A 23,085-nucleotide genomic window follows, 5' to 3' on the forward strand; every position below is an offset into this window, starting at 1 on the left:
GCGAGGGGAAGCGCGCGGAGGAAGGGTCACGGGGCGGGGCTGCCGCTTCTGGGCTGGTGTGTGGCATCGCCCGTGTCCTCGTGGCCTCGGGTGGGCTGGGAGCGAGGCGGGGTGCAGAGGAGGGGCGAACCGAACCCGTCCAAGCCGTGCCGAGCCGAGCCGAGCCGAGCCGAGCCGAGCAGAGCAGAGCTGACTGGAGGAGAGTAGAGGAGAGCAGAGGAGAGCAGAGGAGAGGAGAGCATAAGAGAGCAGAGGAGAGGAGAGGAGAGGAGAGCAGAGGAGAGGAGAGGAGAGGAGGGAAGGCCAGGTGGCCAGCTGGGCCAGGCCTAGGGCGCTGGGTGGGCGCTGGGGGGCGCTGTGCTCACCGCGCGCGGGCCCGAGGACACAGCCCCTTGCCACCTGCAGAGGCACGGGGCGGAGGGGCTGGGGAGTCCCGGGATGGGAGAGTGCCCGGAGGGACTTTGGCGAGGCCCCGGGGCCCGCAGGCGTCTGGGCCCCTGGGCGGGCGGGCGGGCGGGGAGGCAGGCGCCAGGACAAGGACAGGCGGAGGGGTGAGCCGCGGCGCGCGCCGGGGCCCGCGAAGCGCGCAGCAGGCTCTTGGGGCGGCCAGCTGCGGCGGCAGGCGTCTACGGCCATACCACCCTGAACGCGCCCGATCTCGTCTGATCTCGGAAGCTAAGCAGGGTCGGGCCTGGTTAGTACTTGGATGGGAGACCGCCTGGGAATACCGGGTGCTGTAGGCTTTTTCTTTCGCCCCCAAACGCTTGTCTTGTTTGGCCTTCCTCTTTTCTCTCCCCCTTCGGCCTCCCTCCCACTCGCTTGGCCGCCAACGCGGCGGCCTCCCAGCAGTCCCTGAACGCCGCAGCCCCTGAGCCCGGTCACCTCGGGCCCCTGACCCCCCGACCCCTGGCCACCCCAGCCCCAGCATCGCGGGCCCCTGGCCCCAAAAGGGCGGCCCGCTGCACGGGCGGCCGGCCACAACCCAGCCTTTCCGCCTCCACGCCACGAGGCCCAGCCGCGCCTCAGCCGACCTTGGGGGGCTGCTGGCAGGGAGAGGCAGTGTTGGAGGGGGCTCGGGGGCCAGAGGCAGGGAAAGGGGGACCGGGGTGAGGACCACGGCCATGGACGCGGGGAGGGGGTGGGGGCCGACGGGCTGTGGGAGGAGGGCGGGGAGGGGCGGGCCGGGGCCGGGGTTGTGGGGGACAGGAGGCAGGAGCGGGCCTCGACCCCGGGCTCGGGCAACCTCTCCTCGGGCCTGTGCGCCCGGGCCCGGGCCCTGGGCCCTGGATCCCCTAGCGAGGCCCTCGGGCTGCCCCCAGCTCCAAAGCCCACCGGCAGCCCGCCCCACCGCCCCACCCCTCCCGGCGCCCCCGCGACCTGGGCCCACCCTGCCCCTTCTCTCCACCGGGCCTGGGCTCCGCTCAGGCCGGAAGGGCATTCCCTTCCTTCTCACCGACCACCTCCCCTTCGCCCCTGGGGCCCCGCGCCCGGGCCGAGGTGCCCAGGACGCCAGATGGCCGACCCGCGTGGGCTCCCGGCGCCTTGGGCACTCGGCTCCACCCTGCGTCTCCCGGGAGCAGCCACGGCAAGCGCGGGGCTGTCTCGCTCCGAGAAAGACCGGAGGCGCCGCACACCGGGCCAAGAGAGGCCCCCGCCCCGCCCCCGGCCCCACGCCACACCCCACACCCCACACCCCACACCCCACACCCCACACCAGAAGACTAGACCCATGAAAGAATCCCTGGCAGGCCCCCAGGCCAGACCGGGTGCTGGGCAGGAAAGGGAGCCGAACGGGACTGCTGACACCTCACCGGCAGGTCCTCGGGCTCCCCGGGCTCCTCCGGCAGCTCCAGGGCGCCGCCACCTAGGCCAAAGCCCTGCCCAAGCACGCCGGCCCTCCCTCCCGGGACAGGTGCCAGGCCACCGCAGCCTCCTGGGTGGGTGGTGTCTTGTCCGAGTGCGTGTGTGCGCGGGTGTGTGCGTGCGTGTGGGTGTTCCTGTGCGTGTGAGTGGGTGTGTGAGCGTTGCGTGCACCCGTGTCTCCGACCCGGTCCCTGTCCCCATGCCGGTCAGGGTCACCGCGTCTGTCCTGGGAGCTGGGGGTGTGGAGGGTCTGGGGGGGTGGGGGGGACTGCGGGTTGGAGAGTCTGTCTCTGGGGCTCTGCGTTCTGGCCGTCTGTGCAGACATCCCTCAGTCTGTGTCTGTCCCTGTGTCTCCGTGGGTATCCCTGTGTCCGTGTAGGTGAGCCGGCCTATCGTGTCTCTGGTCAGGGCCTGTTGCGGGTGGGTGGCGAGGGGAAGCGCGCGGAGGAAGGGTCACGGGGCGGGGCTGCCGCTTCTGGGCGGGTGTGTGGCATCGCCCGTGTCCTCGTGGCCTCGGGTGGGCTGGGAGCGAGGCGGGGTGCAGAGGAGGGGAGAACCGAACCCGTCCAAGCCGTGCCGAGCCGAGCCGAGCCGAGCCGAGCCGAGCCGAGCAGAGCAGAGCTGACTGGAGGAGAGTAGAGGAGAGCAGAGGAGAGCAGAGGAGAGGAGAGCATAAGAGAGCAGAGGAGAGGAGAGGAGAGGAGAGCAGAGGAGAGGAGAGGAGAGGAGGGAAGGCCAGGTGGCCAGCTGGGCCAGGTCTAGGGCGCTGGGTGGGCGCTGGGGGGCGCTGTGCTCACCGCGCGCGGGCCCGAGGACACAGCCCCTTGCCACCTGCAGAGGCACGGGGCGGAGGGGCTGGGGAGTCCCGGGATGGGAGAGTGCCCGGAGGGACTTTGGCGAGGCCCCGGGGCCCGCAGGCGTCTGGGCCCCTGGGCGGGCGGGCGGGCGGGGAGGCAGGCGCCAGGACAAGGACAGGCTGAGGGGTGAGCCGCGGCGCGCGCCGGGGCCCGCGAAGCGCGCAGCAGGCTCTTGGGGCGGCCAGCTGCGGCGGCAGGCGTCTACGGCCATACCACCCTGCACGCGCCCGATCTCGTCTGATCTCGGAAGCTAAGCAGGGTCGGGCCTGGTTAGTACTTGGATGGGAGACCGCCTGGGAATACCGGGTGCTGTAGGCTTTTTCTTTCGCCCCCAAACGCTTGTCTTGTTTGGCCTTCCTCTTTTCTCTCCCCCTTCGGCCTCCCTCCCACTCGCTTGGCCGCCAACGCGGCGGCCTCCCAGCAGTCCCTGAACGCCGCAGCCCCGGAGCCCGGTCACCTCGGGCCCCTGACCCCCCGACCCCTGGCCACCCCAGCCCCAGCATCGCGGGCCCCTGGCCCCAAAAGGGCGGCCCGCTGCACGGGCGGCCGGCCACAACCCAGCCTTTCCGCCTCCACGCCACGAGGCCCAGCCGCGCCTCAGCCTACCTTGGGGGGCTGCTGGGAGGGAGAGGCAGTGTTGGAGGGGGCTCAGGGGCCAGAGGCAGGGAAAGGGGGACCGGGGTGAGGACCACGGCCATGGACGCGGGGAGGGGGTGGGGGCCGACGGGCTGTGGGAGGAGGGCGGGGAGGGGCGGGCCGGGGCCGGGGTTGTGAGGGACAGGAGGCAGGAGCGGGCCTCGACCCCGGGCTCGGGCAACCTCTCCTCGGGCCTGTGCGCCCGGGCCCGGGCCCTGGGCCCTGGATCCCCTAGCGAGGCCCTCGGGCTGCCCACAGCTCCAAAGCCCACCGGCAGCCCGCCCCACCGCCCCACCCCTCCCGGCGCCCCCGCGACCTGGGCCCACCCTGCCCCTTCTCTCCACCGGGCCTGGGCTCCGCTCAGGCCGGAAGGGCATTCCCTTCCTTCTCACCGACCACCTCCCCTTCGCCCCTGGGGCCCCGCGCCCGGGCCGAGGTGCCCAGGACGCCAGATGGCCGACCCTCGTGGGCTCCCGGCGCCTTGGGCACTCGGCTCCACCCTGCGTCTCCCGGGAGCAGCCACGGCAAGCGCGGGGCTGTCTCGCTCCGAGAAAGACCGGAGTCGCCGCACACCGGGCCAAGAGAGGCCCCCGCCCCGCCCCCGGCCCCACGCCACACCCCACACCCCACACCCCACACCCCACACCCCACACCAGAAGACTAGACCCATGAAAGAATCCCTGGCAGGCCCCCAGGCCAGACCGGGTGCTGGGCAGGAAAGGGAGCCGAACGGGACTGCTGACACCTCACCGGCAGGTCCTCGGGCTCCCCGGGCTCCTCCGGCAGCTCCAGGGCGCCGCCACCTAGGCCAAAGCCCTGCCCAAGCACGCCGGCCCTCCCTCCCGGGACAGGTGCCAGGCCACCGCAGCCTCCTGGGTGGGTGGTGTCTTGTCCGAGTGCGTGTGTGCGCGGGTGTGTGCGTGCGTGTGTGTGTTCCTGTGCGTGTGAGTGGGTGTGTGAGCATTGCGTGCACCCGTGTCTCCGACCCGGTCCCTGTCCCATGCCGGTCAGGGTCACCGCGTCTGTCCTGGGAGCTGGGGGTGTGGAGGGTCTGGGGGGGTGGGGGGGACTGCGGGTTGGAGAGTCTGTCTCTGGGGCTCTGCGTTCTGGCCGTCTGTGCAGACATCCCTCAGTCTGTGTCTGTCCCTGTGTCTCCGTGGGTATCCCTGTGTCCGTGTAGGTGAGCCGGCCTATCGTGTCTCTGGTCAGGGCCTGTTGCGGGTGGGTGGCGAGGGGAAGCGCGCGGAGGAAGGGTCACGGGGCGGGGCTGCCGCTTCTGGGCGGGTGTGTGGCATCGCCCGTGTCCTCGTGGCCTCGGGTGGGCTGGGAGCGAGGCGGGGTGCAGAGGAGGGGAGAACCGAACCCGTCCAAGCCGTGCCCAGCCGAGCCGAGCAGAGCCGAGCCGAGCCGAGCCGAGCCGAGCCGAGCAGAGCTGACTGGAGGAGAGTAGAGGAGAGCAGAGGAGAGCAGAGGAGAGGAGAGCATAAGAGAGCAGAGGAGAGGAGAGGAGAGGAGAGCAGAGGAGAGGAGAGGAGAGGAGGGAAGGCCAGGTGGCCAGCTGGGCCAGGCCTAGGGCGCTGGGTGGGCGCTGGGGGGCGCTGTGCTCACCGCGCGCGGGCCCGAGGACACAGCCCCTTGCCACCTGCAGAGGCACGGGGCGGAGGGGCTGGGGAGTCCCGGGATGGGAGAGTGCCCGGAGGGACTTTGGCGAGGCCCCGGGGCCCGCAGGCGTCTGGGCCCCTGGGCGGGCGGGCGGGCGGGGAGGCAGGCGCCAGGACAAGGACAGGCGGAGGGGTGAGCCGCGGCGCGCGCCGGGGCCCGCGAAGCGCGCAGCAGGCTCTTGGGGCGGCCAGCTGCGGCGGCAGGCGTCTACGGCCATACCACCCTGAACGCGCCCGATCTCGTCTGATCTCGGAAGCTAAGCAGGGTCGGGCCTGGTTAGTACTTGGATGGGAGACCGCCTGGGAATACCGGGTGCTGTAGGCTTTTTCTTTCGCCCCCAAACGCTTGTCTTGTTTGGCCTTCCTCTTTTCTCTCCCCCTTCGGCCTCCCTCCCACTCGCTTGGCCGCCAACGCGGCGGCCTCCCAGCAGTCCCTGAACGCCGCAGCCCCTGAGCCCGGTCACCTCGGGCCCCTGACCCCCCGACCCCTGGCCACCCCAGCCCCAGCATCGCGGGCCCCTGGCCCCAAAAGGGCGGCCCGCTGCACGGGCGGCCGGCCACAACCCAGCCTTTCCGCCTCCACGCCACGAGGCCCAGCCGCGCCTCAGCCGACCTTGGGGGGCTGCTGGCAGGGAGAGGCAGTGTTGGAGGGGGCTCGGGGGCCAGAGGCAGGGAAAGGGGGACCGGGGTGAGGACCACGGCCATGGACGCGGGGAGGGGGTGGGGGCCGACGGGCTGTGGGAGGAGGGCGGGGAGGGGCGGGCCGGGGCCGGGGTTGTGGGGGACAGGAGGCAGGAGCGGGCCTCGACCCCGGGCTCGGGCAACCTCTCCTCGGGCCTGTGCGCCCGGGCCCGGGCCCTGGGCCCTGGATCCCCTAGCGAGGCCCTCGGGCTGCCCCCAGCTCCAAAGCCCACCGGCAGCCCGCCCCACCGCCCCACCCCTCCCGGCGCCCCCGCGACCTGGGCCCACCCTGCCCCTTCTCTCCACCGGGCCTGGGCTCCGCTCAGGCCGGAAGGGCATTCCCTTCCTTCTCACCGACCACCTCCCCTTCGCCCCTGGGGCCCCGCGCCCGGGCCGAGGTGCCCAGGACGCCAGATGGCCGACCCGCGTGGGCTCCCGGCGCCTTGGGCACTCGGCTCCACCCTGCGTCTCCCGGGAGCAGCCACGGCAAGCGCGGGGCTGTCTCGCTCCGAGAAAGACCGGAGGCGCCGCACACCGGGCCAAGAGAGGCCCCCGCCCCGCCCCCGGCCCCACGCCACACCCCACACCCCACACCCCACACCCCACACCCCACACCAGAAGACTAGACCCATGAAAGAATCCCTGGCAGGCCCCCAGGCCAGACCGGGTGCTGGGCAGGAAAGGGAGCCGAACGGGACTGCTGACACCTCACCGGCAGGTCCTCGGGCTCCCCGGGCTCCTCCGGCAGCTCCAGGGCGCCGCCACCTAGGCCAAAGCCCTGCCCAAGCACGCCGGCCCTCCCTCCCGGGACAGGTGCCAGGCCACCGCAGCCTCCTGGGTGGGTGGTGTCTTGTCCGAGTGCGTGTGTGCGCGGGTGTGTGCGTGCGTGTGTGTGTTCCTGTGCGTGTGAGTGGGTGTGTGAGCGTTGCGTGCACCCGTGTCTCCGACCCGGTCCCTGTCCCCATGCCGGTCAGGGTCACCGCGTCTGTCCTGGGAGCTGGGGGTGTGGAGGGTCTGGGGGGGTGGGGGGGACTGCGGGTTGGAGAGTCTGTCTCTGGGGCTCTGCGTTCTGGCCGTCTGTGCAGACATCCCTCAGTCTGTGTCTGTCCCTGTGTCTCCGTGGGTATCCCTGTGTCCGTGTAGGTGAGCCGGCCTATCGTGTCTCTGGTCAGGGCCTGTTGCGGGTGGGTGGCGAGGGGAAGCGCGCGGAGGAAGGGTCACGGGGCGGGGCTGCCGCTTCTGGGCTGGTGTGTGGCATCGCCCGTGTCCTCGTGGCCTCGGGTGGGCTGGGAGCGAGGCGGGGTGCAGAGGAGGGGCGAACCGAACCCGTCCAAGCCGTGCCGAGCCGAGCCGAGCCGAGCCGAGCCGAGCAGAGCAGAGCTGACTGGAGGAGAGTAGAGGAGAGCAGAGGAGAGCAGAGGAGAGGAGAGCATAAGAGAGCAGAGGAGAGGAGAGGAGAGGAGAGCAGAGGAGAGGAGAGGAGAGGAGGGAAGGCCAGGTGGCCAGCTGGGCCAGGCCTAGGGCGCTGGGTGGGCGCTGGGGGGCGCTGTGCTCACCGCGCGCGGGCCCGAGGACACAGCCCCTTGCCACCTGCAGAGGCACGGGGCGGAGGGGCTGGGGAGTCCCGGGATGGGAGAGTGCCCGGAGGGACTTTGGCGAGGCCCCGGGGCCCGCAGGCGTCTGGGCCCCTGGGCGGGCGGGCGGGCGGGGAGGCAGGCGCCAGGACAAGGACAGGCGGAGGGGTGAGCCGCGGCGCGCGCCGGGGCCCGCGAAGCGCGCAGCAGGCTCTTGGGGCGGCCAGCTGCGGCGGCAGGCGTCTACGGCCATACCACCCTGAACGCGCCCTATCTCGTCTGATCTCGAAAGCTAAGCAGGGTCGGGCCTGGTTAGTACTTGGATGGGAGACCGCCTGGGAATACCGGGTGCTGTAGGCTTTTTCTTTCGCCCCCAAACGCTTGTCTTGTTTGGCCTTCCTCTTTTCTCTCCCCCTTCGGCCTCCCTCCCACTCGCTTGGCCGCCAACGCGGCGGCCTCCCAGCAGTCCCTGAACGCCGCAGCCCCTGAGCCCGGTCACCTCGGGCCCCTGACCCCCCGACCCCTGGCCACCCCAGCCCCAGCATCGCGGGCCCCTGGCCCCAAAAGGGCGGCCCGCTGCACGGGCGGCCGGCCACAACCCAGCCTTTCCGCCTCCACGCCACGAGGCCCAGCCGCGCCTCAGCCGACCTTGGGGGGCTGCTGGCAGGGAGAGGCAGTGTTGGAGGGGGCTCGGGGGCCAGAGGCAGGGAAAGGGGGACCGGGGTGAGGACCACGGCCATGGACGCGGGGAGGGGGTGGGGGCCGACGGGCTGTGGGAGGAGGGCGGGGAGGGGCGGGCCGGGGCCGGGGTTGTGGGGGACAGGAGGCAGGAGCGGGCCTCGACCCCGGGCTCGGGCAACCTCTCCTCGGGCCTGTGCGCCCGGGCCCGGGCCCTGGGCCCTGGATCCCCTAGCGAGGCCCTCGGGCTGCCCCCAGCTCCAAAGCCCACCGGCAGCCCGCCCCACCGCCCCACCCCTCCCGGCGCCCCCGCGACCTGGGCCCACCCTGCCCCTTCTCTCCACCGGGCCTGGGCTCCGCTCAGGCCGGAAGGGCATTCCCTTCCTTCTCACCGACCACCTCCCCTTCGCCCCTGGGGCCCCGCGCCCGGGCCGAGGTGCCCAGGACGCCAGATGGCCGACCCTCGTGGGCTCCCGGCGCCTTGGGCACTCGGCTCCACCCTGCGTCTCCCGGGAGCAGCCACGGCAAGCGCGGGGCTGTCTCGCTCCGAGAAAGACCGGAGGCGCCGCACACCGGGCCAAGAGAGGCCCCCGCCCCGCCCCCGGCCCCACGCCACACCCCACACCCCACACCCCACACCCCACACCAGAAGACTAGACCCATGAAAGAATCCCTGGCAGGCCCCCAGGCCAGACCGGGTGCTGGGCAGGAAAGGGAGCCGAACGGGACTGCTGACACCTCACCGGCAGGTCCTCGGGCTCCCCGGGCTCCTCCGGCAGCTCCAGGGCGCCGCCACCTAGGCCAAAGCCCTGCCCAAGCACGCCGGCCCTCCCTCCTGGGACAGGTGCCAGGCCACCGCAGCCTCCTGGGTGGGTGGTGTCTTGTCCGAGTGCGTGTGTGCGCGGGTGTGTGCGTGCGTGTGTGTGTTCCTGTGCGTGTGAGTGGGTGTGTGAGCGTTGCGTGCACCCGTGTCTCCGACCCGGTCCCTGTCCCATGCCGGTCAGGGTCACCGCGTCTGTCCTGGGAGCTGGGGGTGTGGAGGGTCTGGGGGGGTGGGGGGGACTGCGGGTTGGAGAGTCTGTCTCTGGGGCTCTGCGTTCTGGCCGTCTGTGCAGACATCCCTCAGTCTGTGTCTGTCCCTGTGTCTCCGTGGGTATCCCTGTGTCCGTGTAGGTGAGCCGGCCTATCGTGTCTCTGGTCAGGGCCTGTTGCGGGTGGGTGGCGAGGGGAAGCGCGCGGAGGAAGGGTCACGGGGCGGGGCTGCCGCTTCTGGGCGGGTGTGTGGCATCGCCCGTGTCCTCGTGGCCTCGGGTGGGCTGGGAGCGAGGCGGGGTGCAGAGGAGGGGAGAACCGAACCCGTCCAAGCCGTGCCCAGCCGAGCCGAGCAGAGCCGAGCCGAGCCGAGCCGAGCCGAGCCGAGCAGAGCTGACTGGAGGAGAGTAGAGGAGAGCAGAGGAGAGCAGAGGAGAGGAGAGCATAAGAGAGCAGAGGAGAGGAGAGGAGAGGAGAGCAGAGGAGAGGAGAGGAGAGGAGGGAAGGCCAGGTGGCCAGCTGGGCCAGGCCTAGGGCGCTGGGTGGGCGCTGGGGGGCGCTGTGCTCACCGCGCGCGGGCCCGAGGACACAGCCCCTTGCCACCTGCAGAGGCACGGGGCGGAGGGGCTGGGGAGTCCCGGGATGGGAGAGTGCCCGGAGGGACTTTGGCGAGGCCCCGGGGCCCGCAGGCGTCTGGGCCCCTGGGCGGGCGGGCGGGCGGGGAGGCAGGCGCCAGGACAAGGACAGGCGGAGGGGTGAGCCGCGGCGCGCGCCGGGGCCCGCGAAGCGCGCAGCAGGCTCTTGGGGCGGCCAGCTGCGGCGGCAGGCGTCTACGGCCATACCACCCTGAACGCGCCCGATCTCGTCTGATCTCGGAAGCTAAGCAGGGTCGGGCCTGGTTAGTACTTGGATGGGAGACCGCCTGGGAATACCGGGTGCTGTAGGCTTTTTCTTTCGCCCCCAAACGCTTGTCTTGTTTGGCCTTCCTCTTTTCTCTCCCCCTTCGGCCTCCCTCCCACTCGCTTGGCCGCCAACGCGGCGGCCTCCCAGCAGTCCCTGAACGCCGCAGCCCCTGAGCCCGGTCACCTCGGGCCCCTGACCCCCCGACCCCTGGCCACCCCAGCCCCAGCATCGCGGGCCCCTGGCCCCAAAAGGGCGGCCCGCTGCACGGGCGGCCGGCCACAACCCAGCCTTTCCGCCTCCACGCCACGAGGCCCAGCCGCGCCTCAGCCGACCTTGGGGGGCTGCTGGCAGGGAGAGGCAGTGTTGGAGGGGGCTCGGGGGCCAGAGGCAGGGAAAGGGGGACCGGGGTGAGGACCACGGCCATGGACGCGGGGAGGGGGTGGGGGCCGACGGGCTGTGGGAGGAGGGCGGGGAGGGGCGGGCCGGGGCCGGGGTTGTGGGGGACAGGAGGCAGGAGCGGGCCTCGACCCCGGGCTCGGGCAACCTCTCCTCGGGCCTGTGCGCCCGGGCCCGGGCCCTGGGCCCTGGATCCCCTAGCGAGGCCCTCGGGCTGCCCCCAGCTCCAAAGCCCACCGGCAGCCCGCCCCACCGCCCCACCCCTCCCGGCGCCCCCGCGACCTGGGCCCACCCTGCCCCTTCTCTCCACCGGGCCTGGGCTCCGCTCAGGCCGGAAGGGCATTCCCTTCCTTCTCACCGACCACCTCCCCTTCGCCCCTGGGGCCCCGCGCCCGGGCCGAGGTGCCCAGGACGCCAGATGGCCGACCCGCGTGGGCTCCCGGCGCCTTGGGCACTCGGCTCCACCCTGCGTCTCCCGGGAGCAGCCACGGCAAGCGCGGGGCTGTCTCGCTCCGAGAAAGACCGGAGGCGCCGCACACCGGGCCAAGAGAGGCCCCCGCCCCGCCCCCGGCCCCACGCCACACCCCACACCCCACACCCCACACCCCACACCCCACACCAGAAGACTAGACCCATGAAAGAATCCCTGGCAGGCCCCCAGGCCAGACCGGGTGCTGGGCAGGAAAGGGAGCCGAACGGGACTGCTGACACCTCACCGGCAGGTCCTCGGGCTCCCCGGGCTCCTCCGGCAGCTCCAGGGCGCCGCCACCTAGGCCAAAGCCCTGCCCAAGCACGCCGGCCCTCCCTCCCGGGACAGGTGCCAGGCCACCGCAGCCTCCTGGGTGGGTGGTGTCTTGTCCGAGTGCGTGTGTGCGCGGGTGTGTGCGTGCGTGTGTGTGTTCCTGTGCGTGTGAGTGGGTGTGTGAGCGTTGCGTGCACCCGTGTCTCCGACCCGGTCCCTGTCCCCATGCCGGTCAGGGTCACCGCGTCTGTCCTGGGAGCTGGGGGTGTGGAGGGTCTGGGGGGGTGGGGGGGACTGCGGGTTGGAGAGTCTGTCTCTGGGGCTCTGCGTTCTGGCCGTCTGTGCAGACATCCCTCAGTCTGTGTCTGTCCCTGTGTCTCCGTGGGTATCCCTGTGTCCGTGTAGGTGAGCCGGCCTATCGTGTCTCTGGTCAGGGCCTGTTGCGGGTGGGTGGCGAGGGGAAGCGCGCGGAGGAAGGGTCACGGGGCGGGGCTGCCGCTTCTGGGCTGGTGTGTGGCATCGCCCGTGTCCTCGTGGCCTCGGGTGGGCTGGGAGCGAGGCGGGGTGCAGAGGAGGGGCGAACCGAACCCGTCCAAGCCGTGCCGAGCCGAGCCGAGCCGAGCCGAGCCGAGCAGAGCAGAGCTGACTGGAGGAGAGTAGAGGAGAGCAGAGGAGAGCAGAGGAGAGGAGAGCATAAGAGAGCAGAGGAGAGGAGAGGAGAGGAGAGCAGAGGAGAGGAGAGGAGAGGAGGGAAGGCCAGGTGGCCAGCTGGGCCAGGCCTAGGGCGCTGGGTGGGCGCTGGGGGGCGCTGTGCTCACCGCGCGCGGGCCCGAGGACACAGCCCCTTGCCACCTGCAGAGGCACGGGGCGGAGGGGCTGGGGAGTCCCGGGATGGGAGAGTGCCCGGAGGGACTTTGGCGAGGCCCCGGGGCCCGCAGGCGTCTGGGCCCCTGGGCGGGCGGGCGGGCGGGGAGGCAGGCGCCAGGACAAGGACAGGCGGAGGGGTGAGCCGCGGCGCGCGCCGGGGCCCGCGAAGCGCGCAGCAGGCTCTTGGGGCGGCCAGCTGCGGCGGCAGGCGTCTACGGCCATACCACCCTGAACGCGCCCGATCTCGTCTGATCTCGGAAGCTAAGCAGGGTCGGGCCTGGTTAGTACTTGGATGGGAGACCGCCTGGGAATACCGGGTGCTGTAGGCTTTTTCTTTCGCCCCCAAACGCTTGTCTTGTTTGGCCTTCCTCTTTTCTCTCCCCCTTCGGCCTCCCTCCCACTCGCTTGGCCGCCAACGCGGCGGCCTCCCAGCAGTCCCTGAACGCCGCAGCCCCTGAGCCCGGTCACCTCGGGCCCCTGACCCCCCGACCCCTGGCCACCCCAGCCCCAGCATCGCGGGCCCCTGGCCCCAAAAGGGCGGCCCGCTGCACGGGCGGCCGGCCACAACCCAGCCTTTCCGCCTCCACGCCACGAGGCCCAGCCGCGCCTCAGCCGACCTTGGGGGGCTGCTGGCAGGGAGAGGCAGTGTTGGAGGGGGCTCGGGGGCCAGAGGCAGGGAAAGGGGGACCGGGGTGAGGACCACGGCCATGGACGCGGGGAGGGGGTGGGGGCCGACGGGCTGTGGGAGGAGGGCGGGGAGGGGCGGGCCGGGGCCGGGGTTGTGGGGGACAGGAGGCAGGAGCGGGCCTCGACCCCGGGCTCGGGCAACCTCTCCTCGGGCCTGTGCGCCCGGGCCCGGGCCCTGGGCCCTGGATCCCCTAGCGAGGCCCTCGGGCTGCCCCCAGCTCCAAAGCCCACCGGCAGCCCGCCCCACCGCCCCACCCCTCCCGGCGCCCCCGCGACCTGGGCCCACCCTGCCCCTTCTCTCCACCGGGCCTGGGCTCCGCTCAGGCCGGAAGGGCATTCCCTTCCTTCTCACCGACCACCTCCCCTTCGCCCCTGGGGCCCCGCGCCCGGGCCGAGGTGCCCAGGACGCCAGATGGCCGACCCGCGTGGGCTCCCGGCGCCTTGGGCACTCGGCTCCACCCTGCGTCTCCCGGGAGCAGCCACGGCAAGCGCGGGGCTGTCTCGCTCCGAGAAAGACCGGAGGCGCCGCACACCGGGCCAAGAGAGGCCCCCGCCCCGCCCCCGGCCCCACGCCACACCCCACACCCCACACCCCACACCCCACACCCCACACCAGAAGACTAGACCCATGAAAGAATCCCTGGCAGGCCCCCAGGCCAGACCGGGTGCTGGGCAGGAAAGGGAGCCGAACGGGACTGCTGACACCTCACCGGCAGGTCCTCGGGCTCCCCGGGCTCCTCCGGCAGCTCCAGGGCGCCGCCACCTAGGCCAAAGCCCTGCCCAAGCACGCCGGCCCTCCCTCCCGGGACAGGTGCCAGGCCACCGCAGCCTCCTGGGTGGGTGGTGTCTTGTCCGAGTGCGTGTGTGCGCGGGTGTGTGCGTGCGTGTGGGTGTTCCTGTGCGTGTGAGTGGGTGTGTGAGCGTTGCGTGCACCCGTGTCTCCGACCCGGTCCCTGTCCCCATGCCGGTCAGGGTCACCGCGTCTGTCCTGGGAGCTGGGGGTGTGGAGGGTCTGGGGGGGTGGGGGGGACTGCGGGTTGGAGAGTCTGTCTCTGGGGCTCTGCGTTCTGGCCGTCTGTGCAGACATCCCTCAGTCTGTGTCTGTCCCTGTGTCTCCGTGGGTATCCCTGTGTCCGTGTAGGTGAGCCGGCCTATCGTGTCTCTGGTCAGGGCCTGTTGCGGGTGGGTGGCGAGGGGAAGCGCGCGGAGGAAGGGTCACGGGGCGGGGCTGCCGCTTCTGGGCGGGTGTGTGGCATCGCCCGTGTCCTCGTGGCCTCGGGTGGGCTGGGAGCGAGGCGGGGTGCAGAGGAGGGGAGAACCGAACCCGTCCAAGCCGTGCCGAGCCGAGCCGAGCCGAGCCGAGCCGAGCAGAGCAGAGCTGACTGGAGGAGAGTAGAGGAGAGCAGAGGAGAGCAGAGGAGAGGAGAGCATAAGAGAGCAGAGGAGAGGAGAGGAGAGGAGAGCAGAGGAGAGGAGAGGAGAGGAGGGAAGGCCAGGTGGCCAGCTGGGCCAGGTCTAGGGCGCTGGGTGGGCGCTGGGGGGCGCTGTGCTCACCGCGCGCGGGCCCGAGGACACAGCCCCTTGCCACCTGCAGAGGCACGGGGCGGAGGGGCTGGGGAGTCCCGGGATGGGAGAGTGCCCGGAGGGACTTTGGCGAGGCCCCGGGGCCCGCAGGCGTCTGGGCCCCTGGGCGGGCGGGCGGGCGGGGAGGCAGGCGCCAGGACAAGGACAGGCTGAGGGGTGAGCCGCGGCGCGCGCCGGGGCCCGCGAAGCGCGCAGCAGGCTCTTGGGGCGGCCAGCTGCGGCGGCAGGCGTCTACGGCCATACCACCCTGCACGCGCCCGATCTCGTCTGATCTCGGAAGCTAAGCAGGGTCGGGCCTGGTTAGTACTTGGATGGGAGACCGCCTGGGAATACCGGGTGCTGTAGGCTTTTTCTTTCGCCCCCAAACGCTTGTCTTGTTTGGCCTTCCTCTTTTCTCTCCCCCTTCGGCCTCCCTCCCACTCGCTTGGCCGCCAACGCGGCGGCCTCCCAGCAGTCCCTGAACGCCGCAGCCCCGGAGCCCGGTCACCTCGGGCCCCTGACCCCCCGACCCCTGGCCACCCCAGCCCCAGCATCGCGGGCCCCTGGCCCCAAAAGGGCGGCCCGCTGCACGGGCGGCCGGCCACAACCCAGCCTTTCCGCCTCCACGCCACGAGGCCCAGCCGCGCCTCAGCCTACCTTGGGGGGCTGCTGGGAGGGAGAGGCAGTGTTGGAGGGGGCTCAGGGGCCAGAGGCAGGGAAAGGGGGACCGGGGTGAGGACCACGGCCATGGACGCGGGGAGGGGGTGGGGGCCGACGGGCTGTGGGAGGAGGGCGGGGAGGGGCGGGCCGGGGCCGGGGTTGTGAGGGACAGGAGGCAGGAGCGGGCCTCGACCCCGGGCTCGGGCAACCTCTCCTCGGGCCTGTGCGCCCGGGCCCGGGCCCTGGGCCCTGGATCCCCTAGCGAGGCCCTCGGGCTGCCCACAGCTCCAAAGCCCACCGGCAGCCCGCCCCACCGCCCCACCCCTCCCGGCGCCCCCGCGACCTGGGCCCACCCTGCCCCTTCTCTCCACCGGGCCTGGGCTCCGCTCAGGCCGGAAGGGCATTCCCTTCCTTCTCACCGACCACCTCCCCTTCGCCCCTGGGGCCCCGCGCCCGGGCCGAGGTGCCCAGGACGCCAGATGGCCGACCCTCGTGGGCTCCCGGCGCCTTGGGCACTCGGCTCCACCCTGCGTCTCCCGGGAGCAGCCACGGCAAGCGCGGGGCTGTCTCGCTCCGAGAAAGACCGGAGTCGCCGCACACCGGGCCAAGAGAGGCCCCCGCCCCGCCCCCGGCCCCACGCCACACCCCACACCCCACACCCCACACCCCACACCCCACACCAGAAGACTAGACCCATGAAAGAATCCCTGGCAGGCCCCCAGGCCAGACCGGGTGCTGGGCAGGAAAGGGAGCCGAACGGGACTGCTGACACCTCACCGGCAGGTCCTCGGGCTCCCCGGGCTCCTCCGGCAGCTCCAGGGCGCCGCCACCTAGGCCAAAGCCCTGCCCAAGCACGCCGGCCCTCCCTCCCGGGACAGGTGCCAGGCCACCGCAGCCTCCTGGGTGGGTGGTGTCTTGTCCGAGTGCGTGTGTGCGCGGGTGTGTGCGTGCGTGTGTGTGTTCCTGTGCGTGTGAGTGGGTGTGTGAGCATTGCGTGCACCCGTGTCTCCGACCCGGTCCCTGTCCCATGCCGGTCAGGGTCACCGCGTCTGTCCTGGGAGCTGGGGGTGTGGAGGGTCTGGGGGGGTGGGGGGGACTGCGGGTTGGAGAGTCTGTCTCTGGGGCTCTGCGTTCTGGCCGTCTGTGCAGACATCCCTCAGTCTGTGTCTGTCCCTGTGTCTCCGTGGGTATCCCTGTGTCCGTGTAGGTGAGCCGGCCTATCGTGTCTCTGGTCAGGGCCTGTTGCGGGTGGGTGGCGAGGGGAAGCGCGCGGAGGAAGGGTCACGGGGCGGGGCTGCCGCTTCTGGGCGGGTGTGTGGCATCGCCCGTGTCCTCGTGGCCTCGGGTGGGCTGGGAGCGAGGCGGGGTGCAGAGGAGGGGAGAACCGAACCCGTCCAAGCCGTGCCCAGCCGAGCCGAGCAGAGCCGAGCCGAGCCGAGCCGAGCCGAGCCGAGCAGAGCTGACTGGAGGAGAGTAGAGGAGAGCAGAGGAGAGCAGAGGAGAGGAGAGCATAAGAGAGCAGAGGAGAGGAGAGGAGAGGAGAGCAGAGGAGAGGAGAGGAGAGGAGGGAAGGCCAGGTGGCCAGCTGGGCCAGGCCTAGGGCGCTGGGTGGGCGCTGGGGGGCGCTGTGCTCACCGCGCGCGGGCCCGAGGACACAGCCCCTTGCCACCTGCAGAGGCACGGGGCGGAGGGGCTGGGGAGTCCCGGGATGGGAGAGTGCCCGGAGGGACTTTGGCGAGGCCCCGGGGCCCGCAGGCGTCTGGGCCCCTGGGCGGGCGGGCGGGCGGGGAGGCAGGCGCCAGGACAAGGACAGGCGGAGGGGTGAGCCGCGGCGCGCGCCGGGGCCCGCGAAGCGCGCAGCAGGCTCTTGGGGCGGCCAGCTGCGGCGGCAGGCGTCTACGGCCATACCACCCTGAACGCGCCCGATCTCGTCTGATCTCGGAAGCTAAGCAGGGTCGGGCCTGGTTAGTACTTGGATGGGAGACCGCCTGGGAATACCGGGTGCTGTAGGCTTTTTCTTTCGCCCCCAAACGCTTGTCTTGTTTGGCCTTCCTCTTTTCTCTCCCCCTTCGGCCTCCCTCCCACTCGCTTGGCCGCCAACGCGGCGGCCTCCCAGCAGTCCCTGAACGCCGCAGCCCCTGAGCCCGGTCACCTCGGGCCCCTGACCCCCCGACCCCTGGCCACCCCAGCCCCAGCATCGCGGGCCCCTGGCCCCAAAAGGGCGGCCCGCTGCACGGGCGGCCGGCCACAACCCAGCCTTTCCGCCTCCACGCCACGAGGCCCAGCCGCGCCTCAGCCGACCTTGGGGGGCTGCTGGCAGGGAGAGGCAGTGTTGGAGGGGGCTCGGGGGCCAGAGGCAGGGAAAGGGGGACCGGGGTGAGGACCACGGCCATGGACGCGGGGAGGGGGTGGGGGCCGACGGGCTGTGGGAGGAGGGCGGGGAGGGGCGGGCCGGGGCCGGGGTTGTGGGGGACAGGAGGCAGGAGCGGGCCTCGACCCCGGGCTCGGGCAACCTCTCCTCGGGCCTGTGCGCCCGGGCCCGGGCCCTGGGCCCTGGATCCCCTAGCGAGGCCCTCGGGCTGCCCCCAGCTCCAAAGCCCACCGGCAGCCCGCCCCACCGCCCCACCCCTCCCGGCGCCCCCGCGACCTGGGCCCACCCTGCCCCTTCTCTCCACCGGGCCTGGGCTCCGCTCAGGCCGGAAGGGCATTCCCTTCCTTCTCACCGACCACCTCCCCTTCGCCCCTGGGGCCCCGCGCCCGGGCCGAGGTGCCCAGGACGCCAGATGGCCGACCCGCGTGGGCTCCCGGCGCCTTGGGCACTCGGCTCCACCCTGCGTCTCCCGGGAGCAGCCACGGCAAGCGCGGGGCTGTCTCGCTCCGAGAAAGACCGGAGGCGCCGCACACCGGGCCAAGAGAGGCCCCCGCCCCGCCCCCGGCCCCACGCCACACCCCACACCCCACACCCCACACCCCACACCCCACACCAGAAGACTAGACCCATGAAAGAATCCCTGGCAGGCCCCCAGGCCAGACCGGGTGCTGGGCAGGAAAGGGAGCCGAACGGGACTGCTGACACCTCACCGGCAGGTCCTCGGGCTCCCCGGGCTCCTCCGGCAGCTCCAGGGCGCCGCCACCTAGGCCAAAGCCCTGCCCAAGCACGCCGGCCCTCCCTCCCGGGACAGGTGCCAGGCCACCGCAGCCTCCTGGGTGGGTGGTGTCTTGTCCGAGTGCGTGTGTGCGCGGGTGTGTGCGTGCGTGTGTGTGTTCCTGTGCGTGTGAGTGGGTGTGTGAGCGTTGCGTGCACCCGTGTCTCCGACCCGGTCCCTGTCCCCATGCCGGTCAGGGTCACCGCGTCTGTCCTGGGAGCTGGGGGTGTGGAGGGTCTGGGGGGGTGGGGGGGACTGCGGGTTGGAGAGTCTGTCTCTGGGGCTCTGCGTTCTGGCCGTCTGTGCAGACATCCCTCAGTCTGTGTCTGTCCCTGTGTCTCCGTGGGTATCCCTGTGTCCGTGTAGGTGAGCCGGCCTATCGTGTCTCTGGTCAGGGCCTGTTGCGGGTGGGTGGCGAGGGGAAGCGCGCGGAGGAAGGGTCACGGGGCGGGGCTGCCGCTTCTGGGCTGGTGTGTGGCATCGCCCGTGTCCTCGTGGCCTCGGGTGGGCTGGGAGCGAGGCGGGGTGCAGAGGAGGGGCGAACCGAACCCGTCCAAGCCGTGCCGAGCCGAGCCGAGCCGAGCCGAGCCGAGCAGAGCAGAGCTGACTGGAGGAGAGTAGAGGAGAGCAGAGGAGAGCAGAGGAGAGGAGAGCATAAGAGAGCAGAGGAGAGGAGAGGAGAGGAGAGCAGAGGAGAGGAGAGGAGAGGAGGGAAGGCCAGGTGGCCAGCTGGGCCAGGCCTAGGGCGCTGGGTGGGCGCTGGGGGGCGCTGTGCTCACCGCGCGCGGGCCCGAGGACACAGCCCCTTGCCACCTGCAGAGGCACGGGGCGGAGGGGCTGGGGAGTCCCGGGATGGGAGAGTGCCCGGAGGGACTTTGGCGAGGCCCCGGGGCCCGCAGGCGTCTGGGCCCCTGGGCGGGCGGGCGGGCGGGGAGGCAGGCGCCAGGACAAGGACAGGCGGAGGGGTGAGCCGCGGCGCGCGCCGGGGCCCGCGAAGCGCGCAGCAGGCTCTTGGGGCGGCCAGCTGCGGCGGCAGGCGTCTACGGCCATACCACCCTGAACGCGCCCTATCTCGTCTGATCTCGAAAGCTAAGCAGGGTCGGGCCTGGTTAGTACTTGGATGGGAGACCGCCTGGGAATACCGGGTGCTGTAGGCTTTTTCTTTCGCCCCCAAACGCTTGTCTTGTTTGGCCTTCCTCTTTTCTCTCCCCCTTCGGCCTCCCTCCCACTCGCTTGGCCGCCAACGCGGCGGCCTCCCAGCAGTCCCTGAACGCCGCAGCCCCTGAGCCCGGTCACCTCGGGCCCCTGACCCCCCGACCCCTGGCCACCCCAGCCCCAGCATCGCGGGCCCCTGGCCCCAAAAGGGCGGCCCGCTGCACGGGCGGCCGGCCACAACCCAGCCTTTCCGCCTCCACGCCACGAGGCCCAGCCGCGCCTCAGCCGACCTTGGGGGGCTGCTGGCAGGGAGAGGCAGTGTTGGAGGGGGCTCGGGGGCCAGAGGCAGGGAAAGGGGGACCGGGGTGAGGACCACGGCCATGGACGCGGGGAGGGGGTGGGGGCCGACGGGCTGTGGGAGGAGGGCGGGGAGGGGCGGGCCGGGGCCGGGGTTGTGGGGGACAGGAGGCAGGAGCGGGCCTCGACCCCGGGCTCGGGCAACCTCTCCTCGGGCCTGTGCGCCCGGGCCCGGGCCCTGGGCCCTGGATCCCCTAGCGAGGCCCTCGGGCTGCCCCCAGCTCCAAAGCCCACCGGCAGCCCGCCCCACCGCCCCACCCCTCCCGGCGCCCCCGCGACCTGGGCCCACCCTGCCCCTTCTCTCCACCGGGCCTGGGCTCCGCTCAGGCCGGAAGGGCATTCCCTTCCTTCTCACCGACCACCTCCCCTTCGCCCCTGGGGCCCCGCGCCCGGGCCGAGGTGCCCAGGACGCCAGATGGCCGACCCTCGTGGGCTCCCGGCGCCTTGGGCACTCGGCTCCACCCTGCGTCTCCCGGGAGCAGCCACGGCAAGCGCGGGGCTGTCTCGCTCCGAGAAAGACCGGAGGCGCCGCACACCGGGCCAAGAGAGGCCCCCGCCCCGCCCCCGGCCCCACGCCACACCCCACACCCCACACCCCACACCCCACACCCCACACCAGAAGACTAGACCCATGAAAGAATCCCTGGCAGGCCCCCAGGCCAGACCGGGTGCTGGGCAGGAAAGGGAGCCGAACGGGACTGCTGACACCTCACCGGCAGGTCCTCGGGCTCCCCGGGCTCCTCCGGCAGCTCCAGGGCGCCGCCACCTAGGCCAAAGCCCTGCCCAAGCACGCCGGCCCTCCCTCCCGGGACAGGTGCCAGGCCACCGCAGCCTCCTGGGTGGGTGGTGTCTTGTCCGAGTGCGTGTGTGCGCGGGTGTGTGCGTGCGTGTGTGTGTTCCTGTGCGTGTGAGTGGGTGTGTGAGCGTTGCGTGCACCCGTGTCTCCGACCCGGTCCCTGTCCCCATGCCGGTCAGGGTCACCGCGTCTGTCCTGGGAGCTGGGGGTGTGGAGGGTCTGGGGGGGTGGGGGGGACTGCGGGTTGGAGAGTCTGTCTCTGGGGCTCTGCGTTCTGGCCGTCTGTGCAGACATCCCTCAGTCTGTGTCTGTCCCTGTGTCTCCGTGGGTATCCCTGTGTCCGTGTAGGTGAGCCGGCCTATCGTGTCTCTGGTCAGGGCCTGTTGCGGGTGGGTGGCGAGGGGAAGCGCGCGGAGGAAGGGTCACGGGGCGGGGCTGCCGCTTCTGGGCTGGTGTGTGGCATCGCCCGTGTCCTCGTGGCCTCGGGTGGGCTGGGAGCGAGGCGGGGTGCAGAGGAGGGGCGAACCGAACCCGTCCAAGCCGTGCCGAGCCGAGCCGAGCCGAGCCGAGCCGAGCAGAGCAGAGCTGACTGGAGGAGAGTAGAGGAGAGCAGAGGAGAGCAGAGGAGAGGAGAGCATAAGAGAGCAGAGGAGAGGAGAGGAGAGGAGAGCAGAGGAGAGGAGAGGAGAGGAGGGAAGGCCAGGTGGCCAGCTGGGCCAGGCCTAGGGCGCTGGGTGGGCGCTGGGGGGCGCTGTGCTCACCGCGCGCGGGCCCGAGGACACAGCCCCTTGCCACCTGCAGAGGCACGGGGCGGAGGGGCTGGGGAGTCCCGGGATGGGAGAGTGCCCGGAGGGACTTTGGCGAGGCCCCGGGGCCCGCAGGCGTCTGGGCCCCTGGGCGGGCGGGCGGGCGGGGAGGCAGGCGCCAGGACAAGGACAGGCGGAGGGGTGAGCCGCGGCGCGCGCCGGGGCCCGCGAAGCGCGCAGCAGGCTCTTGGGGCGGCCAGCTGCGGCGGCAGGCGTCTAAGGCCATACCACCCTGAACGCGCCCTATCTCGTCTGATCTCGAAAGCTAAGCAGGGTCGGGCCTGGTTAGTACTTGGATGGGAGACCGCCTGGGAATACCGGGTGCTGTAGGCTTTTTCTTTCGCCCCCAAACGCTTGTCTTGTTTGGCCTTCCTCTTTTCTCTCCCCCTTCGGCCTCCCTCCCACTCGCTTGGCCGCCAACGCGGCGGCCTCCCAGCAGTCCCTGAACGCCGCAGCCCCTGAGCCCGGTCACCTCGGGCCCCTGACCCCCCGACCCCTGGCCACCCCAGCCCCAGCATCGCGGGCCCCTGGCCCCAAAAGGGCGGCCCGCTGCACGGGCGGCCGGCCACAACCCAGCCTTTCCGCCTCCACGCCACGAGGCCCAGCCGCGCCTCAGCCGACCTTGGGGGGCTGCTGGCAGGGAGAGGCAGTGTTGGAGGGGGCTCGGGGGCCAGAGGCAGGGAAAGGGGGACCGGGGTGAGGACCACGGCCATGGACGCGGGGAGGGGGTGGGGGCCGACGGGCTGTGGGAGGAGGGCGGGGAGGGGCGGGCCGGGGCCGGGGTTGTGGGGGACAGGAGGCAGGAGCGGGCCTCGACCCCGGGCTCGGGCAACCTCTCCTCGGGCCTGTGCGCCCGGGCCCGGGCCCTGGGCCCTGGATCCCCTAGCGAGGCCCTCGGGCTGCCCCCAGCTCCAAAGCCCACCGGCAGCCCGCCCCACCGCCCCACCCCTCCCGGCGCCCCCGCGACCTGGGCCCACCCTGCCCCTTCTCTCCACCGGGCCTGGGCTCCGCTCAGGCCGGAAGGGCATTCCCTTCCTTCTCACCGACCACCTCCCCTTCGCCCCTGGGGCCCCGCGCCCGGGCCGAGGTGCCCAGGACGCCAGATGGCCGACCCGCGTGGGCTCCCGGCGCCTTGGGCACTCGGCTCCACCCTGCGTCTCCCGGGAGCAGCCACGGCAAGCGCGGGGCTGTCTCGCTCCGAGAAAGACCGGAGGCGCCGCACACCGGGCCAAGAGAGGCCCCCGCCCCGCCCCCGGCCCCACGCCACACCCCACACCCCACACCCCACACCCCACACCCCACACCAGAAGACTAGACCCATGAAAGAATCCCTGGCAGGCCCCCAGGCCAGACCGGGTGCTGGGCAGGAAAGGGAGCCGAACGGGACTGCTGACACCTCACCGGCAGGTCCTCGGGCTCCCCGGGCTCCTCCGGCAGCTCCAGGGCGCCGCCACCTAGGCCAAAGCCCTGCCCAAGCACGCCGGCCCTCCCTCCCGGGACAGGTGCCAGGCCACCGCAGCCTCCTGGGTGGGTGGTGTCTTGTCCGAGTGCGTGTGTGCGCGGGTGTGTGCGTGCGTGTGTGTGTTCCTGTGCGTGTGAGTGGGTGTGTGAGCGTTGCGTGCACCCGTGTCTCCGACCCGGTCCCTGTCCCCATGCCGGTCAGGGTCACCGCGTCTGTCCTGGGAGCTGGGGGTGTGGAGGGTCTGGGGGGGTGGGGGGGACTGCGGGTTGGAGAGTCTGTCTCTGGGGCTCTGCGTTCTGGCCGTCTGTGCAGACATCCCTCAGTCTGTGTCTGTCCCTGTGTCTCCGTGGGTATCCCTGTGTCCGTGTAGGTGAGCCGGCCTATCGTGTCTCTGGTCAGGGCCTGTTGCGGGTGGGTGGCGAGGGGAAGCGCGCGGAGGAAGGGTCACGGGGCGGGGCTGCCGCTTCTGGGCGGGTGTGTGGCATCGCCCGTGTCCTCGTGGCCTCGGGTGGGCTGGGAGCGAGGCGGGGTGCAGAGGAGGGGAGAACCGAACCCGTCCAAGC

The 23,085-nt window shown here is 72.3% G+C and overlaps 10 non-coding genes across 10 annotated transcripts; all 10 read left to right on the plus strand.

Annotated features, from left to right (window-relative positions):
* The first annotated feature begins 624 nt into the window (after positions 1-624).
* LOC122901347 lies at positions 625-743 on the plus strand. The gene has a single exon (XR_006383447.1). It is a non-coding gene; the product is annotated as a 5S ribosomal RNA (ribosomal RNA).
* Positions 744-2,919: 2,176 nt separating this feature from the next.
* LOC122901263 lies at positions 2,920-3,038 on the plus strand. The gene has a single exon (XR_006383394.1). It is a non-coding gene; the product is annotated as a 5S ribosomal RNA (ribosomal RNA).
* A 2,185-nt stretch (positions 3,039-5,223) lies between these two features.
* LOC122901356 lies at positions 5,224-5,342 on the plus strand. The gene has a single exon (XR_006383455.1). It is a non-coding gene; the product is annotated as a 5S ribosomal RNA (ribosomal RNA).
* Positions 5,343-7,513: 2,171 nt separating this feature from the next.
* Positions 7,514-7,632, plus strand: LOC122901294. The gene has a single exon (XR_006383424.1). It is a non-coding gene; the product is annotated as a 5S ribosomal RNA (ribosomal RNA).
* Positions 7,633-9,810: 2,178 nt separating this feature from the next.
* LOC122901367 lies at positions 9,811-9,929 on the plus strand. The gene has a single exon (XR_006383463.1). It is a non-coding gene; the product is annotated as a 5S ribosomal RNA (ribosomal RNA).
* Positions 9,930-12,100: 2,171 nt separating this feature from the next.
* LOC122901380 lies at positions 12,101-12,219 on the plus strand. Its single transcript, XR_006383467.1, has one exon. It is a non-coding gene; the product is annotated as a 5S ribosomal RNA (ribosomal RNA).
* Positions 12,220-14,390: 2,171 nt separating this feature from the next.
* LOC122901264 lies at positions 14,391-14,509 on the plus strand. The gene has a single exon (XR_006383395.1). It is a non-coding gene; the product is annotated as a 5S ribosomal RNA (ribosomal RNA).
* Positions 14,510-16,694: 2,185 nt separating this feature from the next.
* On the plus strand, positions 16,695-16,813 carry LOC122901392. Its single transcript, XR_006383471.1, has one exon. It is a non-coding gene; the product is annotated as a 5S ribosomal RNA (ribosomal RNA).
* A 2,171-nt stretch (positions 16,814-18,984) lies between these two features.
* On the plus strand, positions 18,985-19,103 carry LOC122901295. Its single transcript, XR_006383425.1, has one exon. It is a non-coding gene; the product is annotated as a 5S ribosomal RNA (ribosomal RNA).
* Positions 19,104-21,274: 2,171 nt separating this feature from the next.
* LOC122901302 lies at positions 21,275-21,393 on the plus strand. Its single transcript, XR_006383432.1, has one exon. It is a non-coding gene; the product is annotated as a 5S ribosomal RNA (ribosomal RNA).
* The last annotated feature ends 1,692 nt before the right edge of the window (positions 21,394-23,085 follow it).

Source organism: Neovison vison, chromosome 2, assembly GCF_020171115.1.
Source record: "Neovison vison isolate M4711 chromosome 2, ASM_NN_V1, whole genome shotgun sequence".
NCBI lineage: Eukaryota > Metazoa > Chordata > Mammalia > Carnivora > Mustelidae > Neogale > Neogale vison.